The 16,370-nt window shown below is 42.9% G+C and overlaps 1 protein-coding gene across 12 annotated transcripts in view; it reads left to right on the forward strand.

The window, feature by feature from the left end:
* Positions 1–16,370, forward strand: part of LOC129634266 (U3 small nucleolar RNA-associated protein 14 homolog A-like) — a 44,884-nt gene that overhangs the window by 21,809 nt on the left and 6,705 nt on the right. For 10 of the 12 annotated variants that reach the window (XM_055556373.1, XM_055556369.1, XM_055556368.1 and 7 more), the window contains 3 exons: positions 3,997–4,061; positions 4,750–4,913; positions 8,445–8,565. The gene's annotated coding sequence lies outside the window, so the exon portion shown is untranslated. Of the gene's footprint in view, positions 1–3,996; positions 4,062–4,749; positions 4,914–7,959; positions 8,096–8,444; positions 8,566–14,218; positions 15,610–16,370 lie in introns of those variants that run through there. The other 2 variants (XR_008705498.1, XM_055556370.1) reach the window with 2 other exon arrangements.

The following is a 16,370-nucleotide window of genomic DNA, read 5'->3' on the forward strand; positions in this document are numbered from 1 at the left end:
AAGGATACTGAAATGGGTTGCCATTTCCTTCTCCAATGCATGCATGCATGCTAAGTCGCTTCAGTTGTGTCCAACTCTATGCGACGCTATGGACAGCAGCCCACCAGGCTCCTCTGTCCACAGGATTCTCTAGGCAAGAATACTGGAGTGGGTTGCCATTTCCTTCTCCAATTAACTCTTAGGTTGGTGCAAAAGTAATTGTGTCTTTTGCATTGTTGAAATTTGCCTTTGATATTGGAATACATTCTTAAATAAATATGGTTATGTTATATATCATTTCGGAGAAGGCAATGGCACCCCACTCCAGTACACTTGCCTGGAAAATCCCATGGATGGAGGAGCCTGGTGGGCTGCAGTCCATGGGGTCGCTAGGAGTCGGACACAACTGAGCGACTTCACTTTCTCTTTTCACTTTCCTGCATTGGAGAAGGAAATGGCAACCCACTCCAGTGTTCTTGCCTGGAGAATCCCAGGGACGGGGGAGCCTGGTGGGCTGCCGTCTATGGGGTCGCACAGAGTCGGACACGACTGAAGTGACTTAGCATAGCATAGCATAGCATATATATCATTTTAATACACATTTCTCACTTCATGTTTTTTTTGCTAATGACATTTTTTTTTACGTGCCATTTTTTATGTTTATATTAGATTATGGAAATGATGTTGGACAAAAAGCAAATTTGAGTGATTTTCTTATTTGAGTTCAAGATGGGTCGTAAAGCAGTGGAGACAACTTGCAACATCAACGACACATCTGGCCCAGGAACTACTAATGAACATACAGTGCAGTTGTGGTTCAAGAAGTTTTGTAAAGCAGAGGAAAGCCTTGAAGATGAGCCGGCCGTCGGAAGTTGACAGCAACCGACTGAGCGCCATCATCGAAGCTGATCCTCTTACAACTGCATGAGAAGTTGCCGAAGAACTCAATGTTGACCATTCTATGGTGGTTCAGCATTTGAAGCAAATTGAAAAGGTGAAAAAGTTCTATAATTGGGTGCCTTATGAGCTGACTGCAAGTCAAAAAAATTGTCATTTTGAAGTGTCGTCTTCTACGCAACAATGGCAAACCATTTCTTGATCAGCTTGTGATGTGCAATGAAATGTGGATTTTATATGACCACTGGCAAAGACCCTCAGTGACTGGACTGAGAAGAAGCTCCAAAGCACTTCCCAAGGCCAAACTTGCATCATGGTCACTGTTTGGTGGTCTGCTGCTGGTCTGAACCACTTCAACTTTCTGAATCCCGGCAAAACCATTACATCTAAGAAGTACGCTCAGTGAACCCATGAGATGCACAGAAAACTGCTATTTCTGCAGCTATGTCTGCAGCTGGCACTGGTCAACAAAACGGGCCCGATTCTCCATGACAACGCCCAACTGCATGTTGCACAACCAACGCTTCAAAAGTTGAACAAATTAAATTTCCCATTAAAGGTCTCCTTATATTATAGCCAAGAAAATACATAGATAAAGACAAATTATCAGAGAATTTAGGTAAAGACAAATTATCAGAGAATTAGGCTTTTGAAAAATAATTGCCAAAGTCAAGTAAAAATAGAAGACATCAAAATAAGTACTATACATGATCTCAAACTGAGAGGAAGTCCTCTTGATATAAAACAGTGCTATAAGCTTCTGTTTTTCCTTTGGAAATGTATCTTGTCTTAAGAAATAACAATAAACTTTTCTGAAGGGTAGCAAAGTCAAATAATTAGAGAAGAGTACATCATGAAAGTGAAAAAAGTAAAAATGTTAGTTGCTCAGACATGTCCCACTCTTTGCAACCCCATGGACTGTAGCCCACTAGGCTGCTCTGTCCATGGAATTCTCTAGGCAAGAATACTGGAGTCAGGACTTTCCTGGTAGTCCAGTGGCTAAGACTCCATGCTCCCAATACAAAGGGCCTGGGTTCGGACCCTGGTTGAAGTCGATCCCATGTTCTCCAACTAAGACCTGGTGAAGCCAAATAAAAATAATAAATTAAAAAAAAATACTGGAGTGGGTTGCCATTCCCTTCTCCAGGGGATCTTGCCAACCCAGGGATTGAACCTGGGTCTACTGCATTTCAGGCAGATTCTTTACCATCTGAGCCACCAGGGAAGGTATCTTATATTTAACCTTAAATAAGGGAGAGATTTTAAAGCACATATAAGCAAGAGACAGTTTTTGATATTGATATGTCTAATTCAAGTTAACAAAAATAATCTTTATAGTTTCAGAATTACAGATTATATTACTAAAACTGATAACAGTGAAAAAGACATGGACTTTTAGAACAAGGCAATCTTGTGTGAATTTGGGCTCTGCAACATTCAGGGTGAGGATCCCAGGAAAAATAGTTAACTTTATTATAGTAAAGATTTAAGCTAACAGATATTCTTTTGAAAATAGTTTACATATCTGTAACGTAAGTGGTATACAGTAAATGTTAGTCTTCTTCATTTATACTTTATAATATGATGTAGTTTTCAAAGCCTTATCATGTGTATTCTAATCTTTTATCCTTATCCTAACATTGTGAGCAGGTAATATTATTTCCAGGTTAGATAGCTAATAAGTAGGAGAGCTAGTTAAAGGAATTAGAACCTAGATTTTCTAATTTTAATATAGGACTCCTTTCACTCTACCACAATATGGTTCAGAATGGAAGAGTGGAAGTTGTAGTAAAATGCCCTCATTTTATAGACGATGGCCTAGAGACCCAGAAAGTGACTGCTCAAAACATATACCTAGCTCTTGGCAGAGAACTAGATTAGAACCAGTGCATAAAGGGTTAACAAAATTCTTTTCATTAGGTTAACAAAAAACTTCTACATGAGTGTTTGAACTCTTGTTAACTTTCTAACTCTGTTTCTTTGGTAACCTGATCAATAAGGTGTGTTGACTGTGTCACCAGGCGGTACTGCTTGTGGTAAACATGATTCCTGACTGGGAAGCTGTGAGAACTGTAAATACTTGGTCTCCCTTGTGCTTCCCTGAGTGTGCTGACTCTAGTCACCTGGAAGATACGCCTGTAAAGTTGTCACAAGCGATTTTACTCCTCTAGAAAGTGGGGCTTCTAAAGTAGGGCAGCTCCCCTCCCCGTGATGTGAGTCTCATGCCCTTGAACTGAGCCCTCTACTGGGGGTGGAGGAGAACCACGCCTGCAGGGCTGTATGGACAGCTACCAGAAGCCCTCTGAGAGCCATGCCTGACTCTGTCGCCTGGTAAGAGGGGGATCCTGTCCTATATCCTCTCACCAGACTAGGGGGTCTTGTGACTCTGAATGTTGAGAATCCATACTTTATATAAACCTAAGACCACCCTGAGGGCATCATGGAACACCCATCTCTAAATTCTTCCATTGCAGAAATAGGAATAGAAAACTGCTGCTTCCAAATTCCACTCACAAACCAGAGAGGTTGATGTGAATGATGGAAAAAGAAAAAGCACATGCTTCTGAGCAGGTGTGACACGAGTTCAAATTTCCACTCTGCCATTTACTGTGTAAGCAAGATACTCAACTATTCTGAACCTCAGTTTTCCCATTGGTAATATGAAAAGTCTACTTACCTTAAAGGGTTGTTTTAAGCAACAGTGTGTATGTAAAGTACCTAGAATGTAGTTCTTGTTGCTGCTGTTGTTGCTCAGTTGTGTCTGACTCTTTGTGACCCCATGGACTGCAGCATGCCAGGCTTCCCTGTCCTTCACCATCTCCCAGAACTTGCTCAAACTCATGTCCATCGAGTCAGTGATGTCATCCCACCATCTCATCCTCTGTTGTCCCCTTCTCCTCCTGCCTTCAATCTTTCCCAGCTTCAGGGTCTTTTCTAATGAGTTGGCTCTTCATATCAGGTGGCCAAAGTGTTGGAGCTTCAGCATCAGTCCTTCCAATGAATTCTCAGGATTGATTTCCTTTAGGATTGACTGGATTGATCTCCTTGCAGTCCAAGAATACAGTAGGCATTCATTAAATTGTATATTTTATGATTATTATGTTTTATCCTCCAACTCAGGAATCAATCCAAGTTTGCCAGAGCACGTGGCTTCCTCTTCAAATACCAACAGTGAAAGATTCTGGGTAAGTAAGCGAACAAGTTCTCTAGGAGGACCACAGATGCAGATCTTGGGGCTGTTGAACAACGTCCTGCCCCTTCCCAATCAGGGGCCAACTGAGTAAATCTCCAAACTCTTTAGCATACAATGACTCAGTCTAAGAGGTGCTGCCATTTACAGAGTTCCCTGAGGAAGTTTTCTTTCACAAACCTTTCCTTGCTGGTCTGCCCCATATTCCTGCTTACAACTCAGCCCCTGTTGACCTTTTGCCAGACTGATTTCACTTCATTCAACATTTAAATAAGGCTTCTACCAATGAGAGGCACATTTAGTTTTTTCAGTATAGGTCAGATACATTTTGACCAAGTTCACTGATGACATGATCAGCTATTTTTATGTGTTTTCAGTCACTTAGTCATGTCTGAGTCTGCAACCCCATGACCTGTAGCCCACCAGGCTCCTCTGTCCATGGGATTTTCCATGCAACAATACTGGAGTGGGTTGCTATTTCCTTCTCTAGGGGCTATTTTTTATAGGTTTATAAAAATATTTTTAAAGGAAAAAAAGTTATAGTTTATTTGAATTATGTCTCCCCCAAAGTGGACTCAGTAAATGGTACCCAGATTCTGGAGACAGACTCAGTTACTTGTATAATAAGATTTCTGCTCCTAATAATGGCAAATCTACATTTACATTATAAAAATTTAACACAGGCTGATCTGTTATCGGACCCCACGTCCAAGGTCAGGGGCGGTGGCCGAAAGGAGCAAACCCACGTCCAAGGAGCGGCTGTTGCACGGGCGCAGGAGGACCGAGAGGAGCTACTCCACATTCAAGGTCAGGAGGGCTGGCCGTGAGGAGATAGCCCATGTCCAAGGTAAGAGAAACCCAAGTGAGATGGTAGGTGGTGCGAGAGGGCATCAGAGGGCAGATAAACTGAAACCATAATTACAGAAAATTAGCCAATCTGATCACACGGACCACAGCCTTGTCTAATGCAATGAAACTAAGCCATGCCATGTGGGGCCACCCAAGACGGACAGGTCATGGTGGAGAGGTCTGACAGAATGTGGTCCACTGGCGAAGGGAATGGCAAACCACTTCAGTATTCTTGCCTTGAGAACCCCATGAACAGTATGAAAAGGCAAGATGATAGGATACTGAAAGAAGAACTCCCCAGGTCAGTAGGTGCCCAGTATGCTACTGGAGATCAGTGGAGAAATAACTCCAGAAAGAATGAAGGGATGAAGCCAAAGCAAAAACAATACCCAGTTGTTGGATGTGACTGGTGAGAGAAGCAAGGTCCAGTGCTGTAAAGAGCAATATTGCATATAGGAACCTGGAATGTCAGGTCCATTAATCAAGGCAAATTGGAAGTGGTCAAACAGGAGATGGCAAGAGTGAATGTCGACATTCTAGGAATCAGCGAACTAAGATGGACTGGAATGGGTGAATTTAACTCAGATGACCGTTATATCTACTACTGCGGGCAGGAATCCCTTAGAAGAAATGGAGTAGCCATCATGGTCAACAAAAGAGTCCGAAATGCAGTACTTGGATGCAATCTCAAAAATGACAGAATGATCTCTGTTCATTTCCAAGGCAAACCATTCAATATCATGGTGATCCAAGCCTAGGCCCCAACCAGTAACGCTAAAGAAGCTGAAGTTGAATGGTTCTATGAAGACCTACAAGACCTTTTAGAACTAACACCCAAAAAAGATGTCCTTTTCATTATAGGGGACTGGAATGCAAAAGTAGGAAGTCAAGAAACACCTGGAGTAACAGGCAAATTTGGCCTTGGAGTACAGAATGAAGCAGGGCAAAGGCTAATAGAGTTTTGCCAAGAGAACGCACTGGTCATAGCAAACACCCTCTTCCAACAACACAAGAGAAGACTCTACACATGGACATCACCAGATGGTCAACACCGAAATCAGATTGATTATATTCTTTGCAGCCAAAGATGGAGAAGCTCTATACAGTCAGCAAAAACAAGACCGGGAGCTGACTGTGGCTCAGATCATGAACTCCTTATTACCAACTTCAGACTTAAATTGAAGAAAGTAGGGAAAACCACTAGACCATTCAGGTATGACCTAAATCAAATCCCTTATGAATATACAGTGGAAGTGAGAAATAGATTTAAGGGACTAGATCTGATAGACAGAGTGCCTGATGAACTATGGATGGAGGTTCGTGACATTGTACAGGAGACAGGGATCAAGACCATCCCCAGGGTAAAGAAATGCAAAAAAGCAAAATGGCTGTCTGGGGAGGCCTTACAAATAGCTGTGAAAAGAAGAGAAGTGAAAAGCAAAGGAGAAAGGGAAAGATAAAAGCATCTGAATGCAGAGTTCCAAAGACTAGCAAGGAGAGATAAGAAAGCCTTCTTCAGCCATCAATGCAAAGAAATAGAGGAAAACAACAGAATGGGAAAGACTAGAGATCTCTTCAAGAAAATTAAGAGATACCAAGGGAACATTTCATGCATCCAAAGATGGGCTCAATAAAGGACAAAAATGGTATGGACCTAACAAGCAGATGATATTAAAAAGAGGTGGCAAGAATACACAGAAGAACTGTACAAAAAAGATCTTCACGACCCAGATAATCACGATGGTGTGATCAGTCACCTAGAGCCAGACATCCTGGAATGTGAAGTCAAGTGGGCCTTAGAAAGCATCACTACGAACAAAGCTAGTAGAGGTGATGGAATTCCAGTTGAGCTATTTCAAATCTTGAAAGATGATGCTGTGAAAGTGCTACACTCAATATGCCAGCAAATTTGGAAAACTCAGCAGTGGCCACAGGACTGGAAAAGGTCAGTTTCATTCCAATCCCAAAGAAAGGCAATGTCAAAGAATGCTCAAACTACCGCACAATTGCACTCATCTCACATGCTGGTAAAGTAATGCTCAAAATTCTCCAAGCCAGGTTTCATCAGTACATGAACCGTGAACTTCCAGATGTTCAAGCTGGTTTTAGAAAAGGCAGAGGAACCAGAGATCAAATTGCCAACATCTTCTGGCTCATGGAAAAAGCAAGAGAGTTCCAGAAAAACATCTATTTCTGCTTTATTGACTATGCCAAAGCCTTTGACTGTGTGGATCACAATAACCTGGAAAATTCTGAAAGAGATGGAAATATCAGACCATCTGACCTGTCTCTTGAGAAATCTGTATGCAGGTCAGGAAGCAACAGTTAGAACTGGACATGGAACAACAGACTGGTTCCAAATAGGAAAAAGAGTATGTCAAGGCCGTATATTGTCACCCTGTTTATTTAACTTATATTCAGAGTACATCATGAGAAACGCTGGGCTGGGAGAAGAACAAGCGGGAATCAAGATTGCCAGGAGAAATATCAATAACCTCAGATATGCAGATGACACCACTCTTATGGCAGAAAGTGAGGAGGAACTCAAAAGCCTCTTGATGAAAGTGAAAGTGGAGAGTGAAAAAGTTGGCTTAAAGCTCAACATTCAGAAAATGAAGATCATGGCATCCAGTCCCATCACTTCATGGGAAATAGATGGGGAAACAGTGGAAACAGTGGCAGACTTTATTTTTTGTGGCTCCAAAATCACTGCAGATGTTGATTGCAGCCATGAAATTAAAAGATGCTTACTCCTTGGAAGGAAAGTTATGACCAACCTAGATAGCATATTCAAACGCAGAGTAAATATTCAGTTCAGTTCAGTTCAGTCACTCAGTCGTGTCCGACTCTTTGCGATCCCATGAATCGCAGCACGTCAGGCCTCCCTGTCATCACCAACTCCCGGAGTTCACTCAGACTCATGTCCGTCGAGTCAGTGATGCCATCCAGCCATCTCATCCTCTGTCATCCCCTTCTCCTCCTGCCTGCAATCCCTCCCACTTTGCCAACAAAGGTCCGCCTAGTCAAGGCTATGGTTTTTCCAGTGGTCATGTATGGATGTGAGAGTTGGACTGTGAAGAAAGCTGAGCACCGAAGAATTGATGCTTTTAAACTGTGGTGCTGGAGAAGACTCTTGCGAGTCCTTGGACTGCAAGGAGAGCCAACCAGTCCATCCTAAAGGTAATCAGTCCTGGGTGTTCATTGGAAGGACTGACGCTGAGGCTGAAACTCCAATAGTTTGGCCACCTCATGCGAAGAGTTGACTCATTGGAAAAGACCCTGATGCTGGGAGGGATTGGGGGCAGGAGGAGAAGGGGATAACAGAGGATGAGATGGCTGGATGGCATCACTGACTTGATGCACATTAATTTTGTTGAACTCTGGGAGCTGGTGATGGACAGGGAGGCCTGGCGTGCTGTGATTCATGGGGTGGCAAAGAGTCGGACACTAATGAGCAACTGAACTGAACTGAACTGATGTTATGTTTTCAAAAGGTATTCATAAACTATTGTGAAATTTCTTTATTTAGGGAAAAAGCCTCCAAATCATAAAGAAGATAATATAGACTCTGGTAGAGAATAGAGAAGAGGAATCCTTTAAAAAGAAAAATTAAATCTCTACAAAATGTATAAAGCATGGTTGTGAGAAAGGTGAGTTTTTGTTTATTTTAGACACTATCCTGAAAATAATAGACAATAAGTGAAAGGAGCACATTCTATTGATTATAAATACTAAAAATATTGGGCTTCCCTGGTGGCTCAGCAGTCAAGCATCTGCCTGCAATGCAGGAGCCTTAGGAGACTCAGGTTCAGTCCCTGGGTTGGGAAGATCCCCTGGAGAAGGAAATGGCAACCCACTCCAGTATTCTTCCCTGGAGAATCCCATGGACAGAGGACCTGGTGGACTACAGTCCATAGGGTCAGAAAGAGTTGGATATGACTGAAGTGACTTAGCACACAGTGCATTATATATCCCATATCTGTAACTCACCACGTTACTGGAGGTAAGAAAATACTTGACTATGTTATTCTTTTACAGTTTTTTAACATCAGAGTAACAGGAACAGTGTAACTTATTTTCTCCTAAATAATATAAAACACATGTTTTTGGTTATACATTTTTTAATAACAAACCAATGGAAAAATTATACAAGTCAAACAGAAGAATCATGATATACTTTCATATTGCAATCCATCTTGCCCAAGATATTATTTAAATCTATTAAATCTTTGTTGTTGTTTATTTGCTAGTGGTATCTGACTCTTTTGTGACCCAGTGGACTGTAGCCCGCCAGGCTTCTCTGTCCATGGGATTTCCTGGTCAAGAATGCTGGAGTGGGTTGCCATTTCCTTCTCCAGTGGATCTTCCCAACCCAGGGATCGAACCCACATCTCCTGCATTGGCATGCAGATTCTTTACCACTGAGCCCAATTAAATGTTTAAAAACTGTTAATTCATACACAAAATATAGATTTTTCACTGAGCACAGCAGATCTGTAATTCACCAGGGAACCAGCTCATCTTTCATTTCTCCCATTTTCTTATTCTCCCAGACTCAAAATCTTGATGTTACCTCAGGCTTCTTTCTTCTCCCCGATTTTTTTTTTCTCCTGCATTTAATCAGTTTTCATATGAAGGTCATAGTTTTTGATTCATCCTTTCCTTGGGATTCTACTCTCACCACCTCAAGTTGGGGCCTCACTACTTCAGTGGTGGATTGCTACAGTAGCATCCTAACAACTATTTTTCTAGTTTGTCTTTTCTTTTTTAAATATTTATTTATTTAATTTATTTATTTGTCTGTGCCAGGTCTTAGTTGCAACATGTGGGATCTAATTCCCTGACCAGGGATTGAACCTGGGCCTCCTGTATTGGGAGTGCAGAGTCTTAGCCATTGCACCACCAGGGAAGTCCCTGCTCTTGCCTTTTCGAATTGTCCTCTTCTCACTAGTTAAGTTGATATCTCACATATTACTTTCATCATGCTTTAAGAACTTAACCTACCTACTACTAACTTCTCAGATTCATGTATCCAAGGACCTAATTATGTCTTATTTATCCAACATTAGACTCCTCTTCCTCTGCATCCTCCTTCCAGAAAACATGTTTGAAGTCTTATTTAACTGGCACCAAAGGGATAAGTATTTAACTGGCACCAAAGGGCTTCCCTGGTGGCTCAGATGGTAAAGAATTTGACTGCAATGCAGGAGATACAGGTTTGATTCTTGGGTCAGGAAGATCCCCTGGAGGAGGAAATGGCAACCCACTCCAGTATTCTTGCCTGGAGAATCCCATGGACATAAAGGAAGGAATAATGGACAACACAACATCCTCACACAGTCTGCATCAAAAGGAGTGGTGGGGTGTGGGAGGTTTCTCTCATCTCTAATCTGCTTTCAGTCTCTCTAATGAGTCACTGGCAACAGCTGTGCTTCTAGGGAGCATCCACCAGGGATATGTTGGGTCCTATACAAGTAATCTTGGAGAAGGCAACGGCACCCCACTCCAGTACTCTTGCCTGGAAAATCCCATGGGCAGAGGAGCCTGGTAGGCTTCAGTCCATGGGGTCGCAAAGAGTCATACACGACTGAGTGACTTCACTTTTACTTTTCACTTTCATGCATTGGAGAAGGCAATGGCAACCCACTCCAGTGTTCTTGCCTGGAGAATCCCAGGGACAGAGGAGCCTAGTGGGCTGCCATCTATGGGGTCGCACAGAGTCGGACACGACTGAAGGGACTTAGCAGCAGCAGCAGCATACAAGTAGTCCAGCATGAAATCAGATTTCCAGGTGTCCGTGGGGAATGGTAGCCACAGAGGTATCGGCTCAGGTGTCTGCTCCAGAAAACCTGCAACTGAGGATGGGGTCGGCAAACAGCCTCCAGCTTCCCCACCTCGTTTCCCTGCAGTGTTCCCTGGGGGAAATGCCCTCCCTTGGCTTGTCTCAACCAAGGGAGGCCTGTGCCAGAAGGGACTTAGAACTGGCCATTTCTGCTTGACATGAAACTCTTCTCAAGGCAGTCCTGTTCCTAGGCTCACCCCTGGCTGAGACTTTTTTAGGATGGCATGCAGCCTGAGTCTCCTCTCCCTTCCCCTTCTATCTCCTTCCACCGGAGGCTCTGGGGCTCCTGTTCCCTCCCCTTTCTTCATTGATTCTCTCGGGCATATCAGGTTCCATTTTGGAAGCTACAGCAGGACCCTGAAACTAGCTCTTAGATTCATAGGAAAACCTATAAATTCCCACAGTTCCTTACTTGGGTCCTGGAACTTCAGGCAAGTTATGAGGCCTAGATTCCCCCGTTGTAGGGGGATTGTGTGAGCCAAGACCAACTCGCTGAACAGAACTTCTCCACTGACAATCATTTCTATATTACCAACCTTTGTTTTTTCTGACATTCTTCCTAAATTACTACCACAAAATGAGTTACATCTTCTTACAGTGGTCTATGGATCAAACATTTTCCCTTACAGGGATTTTTAAGTTCAAATGGTCCCTCCCACCCAGCCGCCCCACACATACACACACACACACACACACACACATTGAAAATGCTTACTATTACTTAGAATCTTTAACTTGGTATTTTTCATTTCGGTTTTCAATTTTTAACATCTAATTCTCTTTCCTTGATTAATTCTGCTAGAGATAAACAGATTTGAAGTATCTTTTTTTCATTCATTCAACACATACTTACTAATGACTACGTATAAGAAACAATTTGCTGAAAGAAAAGATGGAAACGAAATATAAAAAATTCTTGATAAAGAATTATTTTAAGCTCCTGTTTCAAAAAAATACATTCCCAGGAATGAGACTGTGATAATTCTATCTCTATTAACAAAATTGATTTTTTCCTAAGATTGCTGTTAATTTGCAATAATTCATTTTAAACAGATCAATTTGTTATCAGAGGGTTAATTTTTTCTTCTAAGTCCCAAAGGAAAACTACATGTTCTTAAAAATATGATTAAAACAGAAAAAAAAATTGACCAGAATGATTATCAATTTTATCACAACCAGAATCTCAGATTTACGAATGGCATGATGGCAAATCAGAAAGTGATCTCTTTTTTTAATTTGATCCTGAGAAATGTTCACAAGATATAACCAATTTATTCAGAGACAGGATCTAACATGACAGATTCTCCTGTAAACTGATCTAGGCTGGGGACCAAAGGAGAGTTAGGATGAACCACTGCTGCTACTGCGGCTAGGTCGCTTCAGTCGTGTCCGACTCTGTGAGACCCCATAGACCGCAGCCCACCAGGCTGCCCCGTCCCTGGGATTCTCCAGGCAAAAACACTGGAGTGGGTTGCCATTTCCTTCTCCAATGCATGAAAGTGAAAAGTGAAAGTGAAGTCGCTCAGTCGTGTCCGACCCTCAGCGACCCCATGGACTGCAGCCGACCAGGCTCCTCCGTCCATGGGATTTTCCAGGCAAGAGCACTGGAGTGGCTGGCCATTGCCTTCTCCGAGGATGAACCACAGTCTGACCCAAAACCATTTTTCCAAGAGAATTACTTTATCTTAGGTATGCTTATACATGCACATACACAGACACACACACACACAGATATACACACACAAAACACAGAAGACTAAGAAAAGATATCAAAATTTTAGGTGGTATGATTTTAATTTTTCTTCCTCATACTTTTGTTTTCTAAATTCCCCCATTACTACTCTTAAGAAATCAAAGACAGATGAAAAAGAAACACATAATTATATACATACCATAATGATCCTCAAAACCTCTTCTTCTGAGTCCTTTTCTTCATCTGCTTATTCATTTCAACAAATATTTATTGAGTGCCTACTCAATAAATTGTGGGATGTGCCTGTTGTGCCTGTGGGATGTTACATATTGTGCGACTTCATCTGAACATCTTTGATAGAGGGTGCTCTCATATCATATTTATGTTCTCCTGTTCATCCCCAAATTTGATATAAAATATTTTTCATTCCTCATTCACTTACTGAACATCAACCATGTGTTAGTCACTACCCTGGACAGGCATTAAAAGGAAATGTAATAGAAAATCAGCACCACACCTAGTGAAGAGGAGAGACAAGTGTGTAAAGAGCAGAACCAGGCTAAGAGGTGTGATAATATAGAACTGTGCAGGATGTTGCACTACTCAAAGGAAAGAAAAACTCCTTATCAACGAAAGCTGGGAGAGAATTTCTCAGTAGAGGAGACATTTCAACTGGACCTTGAATGATGGGTCAAACGATCATGGATGAGAAAGGAGACTGGCAGAGAAGGAGAAGGCTGGCAGAGAGGTGGAGGCTGACTGGGAGGCTCTGTGGGGCAAGCTGGGGACAGCAGGGAGGGCTCCCAATTCCAAAGCAGGCAGAGATTCTAATGACACTGGCTGGCGTCTACCAAGAAAGGCACGGAGGGGGTCGATGGGCTTGGAGCACACATCCTTGTTTGGAGGTAGAAGGACTGTTTGCTGACCTTTCCAGTCGTGTCCAGTCACCCACCAGTCCCAGCTCTTTCCTCTTCCCTTCCATCTGAATTGCACTGCGGTTTGCCCAGAGCCCTCAGCCATTGACACTCAGTCATTGATACCATGCTCAGTCCTCATCTCTGCTCTCCATAGGCTGCATCAGGTTTTTGTTCTTCAGCAGTTAGAGGGATTGCCAAGCCAAATAATGGTTTTTCCTTTTCTGGAAATGGTGCCAGTGAACAGAAGGGTGAGGTCTGCATTGCTTGACTTTGTCCCTGGCCATAGCTGGTTGATCTAGGAATAACCATCTGATCTTTCAGCCAGTCAGGTTCCTGCTCAGGACTTTTAACCTGAACTGGGAGCCCCACAATGGAAGTTCTAGTTGTGTGTATGTGCAGGGAGTTTAGTTACACGATGGCAAAGTGTGAGGTTGCTCAGGAACTCCTGACACTGTAGCCTGAGCTGCTTAGGTTAATCATGGACTTCCTGGCTGTGACATGAGATGGGGGTGGGCAGGAAGAGGGGGTGATATTAGTTGAACACTGAAAGAGGAATATTGTAATTTAGAATGGTTGCTTCTGATGGTGCTGAGAGACTCAAATCCCAGTGTTAACTGACCTAGCAAAAAAGCCTTCCTCGGAACTGTCTTGTTACCCTTCTGAATGAAGCTCTTATGGCTGTGGCCCAAAGCTGAGATGATGAAAACCCAGTTCAGAACAGATTTTAAGGATTTCTGAAGTACACTTCCAGTTGAATTCACAACCTAGGTGAATATTGTTAATGAATATCAAAGTGGTAGATTATATTTCCAAGTGTGTACTTCAGTTGTGTCGACTCTTTGTGACCCTAGGGACTGTAGCCTGCTAGTCTCCTCTGTGCGTGAGATTCTCCAGGCAAGAATACTGGAGTGGATTGCCACGCCCTCATCCAGGGAGGAGATCTTCCCGACCCAGGGATTGAATCCTTGTCTCCAGCATCTCCTGCATTGGCAGGTGGGTTCTTTCCCACTAGTGCCACCTGGGGAGCCCTTTATACTTCCACAAATGACTAAAATAATCCCTCCTAACCATATAGGCTCTTCTGCCATGTCACCTTGCCATTCAAAAGAGGTGGCGTCTGTTTCTCCTGCCTTTGAACCTGGGCTGGCATTGGGACCACCTTGACCAGTAGAATGAAGCAGAAGTGATACTCTGAGACTTTGAAGTCTCAAGTGTTAAAGTCTGGCAGTGCTCACTTTAGTGTTCTGGGGGAAGCCACCTGCCATGTAAGAAGTCCAATTACTATGACGCTACAAGTCTGTGAGTAAGCCAGAGCTATTAATAGCTTCATGGAGATGCCACATGGAGAGACAGATGCCTCTTGGCCAGAACCCAGCTGCTGAAGTCAACCCAGCTGAGGAGCCAGATGTGTGAGTTAGGAAGCCATCTTGGGCATCCTAGCCCTGGCCGACAAAGAAGCCTAAACTTGTTCCTTTGGAGGACGGTGCTTTCTGATAAGTCTGCTGCATTTGGTGGCCTTCAGTGAACCTCATCTCTCAGTGCTTATGATTGTGCATAGTCCTCCTCCCTTAAATCTGGGCGAGGCTGGTGATTGGCTCTAGCCAATAGAATGTAGATGGTGTTACGCTAGTACTAGGCCCAAGCATGGCGGTTTCCTCTTGCATTTTTAGGAGACCTGAGCTGCCGTGTAAGAGGTCCAACTAACCTGGTAAGGAGCCACATAGAGGGGCCAGGTAGAAAAGAAATAGGTCCAGAGACTACTACATGGAGTGAGAAAGAAGCTCAGACATCAGGTGCCCAGCCAAGCCGAGTCTCCAGCCAGTCCTCCAGCTGAGGATATACGAGAGGGGTCATTGGTAAGACCAGCAGAAACACCCAGCTGAGTCCAGCCCAGGCTACCATCTTGAGAAAATAAAATGGTGGTGGTTTTGTTGTTGTTCTGTCGCTCAGTTGCGTCTGACTCTTTGCGATCCTGTGGATGCAAAGATCACCTAAATTCTTATTTAGATCTAAATTCTTCCTTCAGTGAAACCTATGCCAGTTCCTGCTGTGCTTCCCTTGTAGACTAAATCTAAAAATCCCTCCTTTTCCCTACTCATTGTCAAATGGTGGATTCTGACTCAAACAGGAGAGTGTTAAACACTATCAGAATAGAAAAGAGTTATACCATAGAATTGCAAATTATAGAATATGCTCATTTTATTGTTAAAACTCAGAGGAAATGTTTATGGACCAGGAATTTTGAAATGCTTGAAAAAAAATTGAAGAACATAATTTGTGATTATTTTTAATTCATTATCATAGTGATACTGTATTTGTTATGCTAGCTAAGGCTGCTGGCTGGGGTTCTAAGGGATTGGATTGACTAATGTAAATTGGGCCCAGTACCTGCACTATGTTAGGTGATGCTGAAAGGCCAGAAAGCACCTGATACAGTGGAGAGAGAAGAATTCAAAGACTAATAACACCCAGAAGTCTGTCTCCCTTTTTTCATCATTAAGAGCAGATTGATGAGGGAAGCATCTGAATCTTTTAAAATGTGCTCCCTGACACTCCCTGTATAATAGCTAACACCTCTAACAGCACCTTCTAGATGCCAGGCCCTGTTCTAAGCACTTTACATATATTAGCTCCTTCAATTCCCAAGGAATTGAATGAGGCAAGTAATGTCATTTTTATATTGACAATAAAACAGACACAGAGAAGTCACTTTCTCAAGATGACACAGCTAGAAAGTGGCAAAGATAGTAGATGATCCTACTCTGGAGTCCAAGCTCTTAACTGCCATCTTGGTAGGACTGGATGAAGGCAGGTAGTGCTGCACTTAGATATGGATCCCTCATATTGATGGAAATGAGAGGTGCCGAAGATGACCACATCCCCTGTGCTCATTATAATGACAGCCAAGTGGGCACCATAGCCATGGCACCTAGAGGGCCCTGGCACCTGGCATGTTGCTTCCATGTCAAGTATGGGCCTTCCCCTGGCCATTTAGTGGCACAC

This window comes from Bubalus kerabau, chromosome 19, assembly GCF_029407905.1.
Source record: "Bubalus kerabau isolate K-KA32 ecotype Philippines breed swamp buffalo chromosome 19, PCC_UOA_SB_1v2, whole genome shotgun sequence".
Classification (NCBI taxonomy): domain Eukaryota; kingdom Metazoa; phylum Chordata; class Mammalia; order Artiodactyla; family Bovidae; genus Bubalus; species Bubalus kerabau.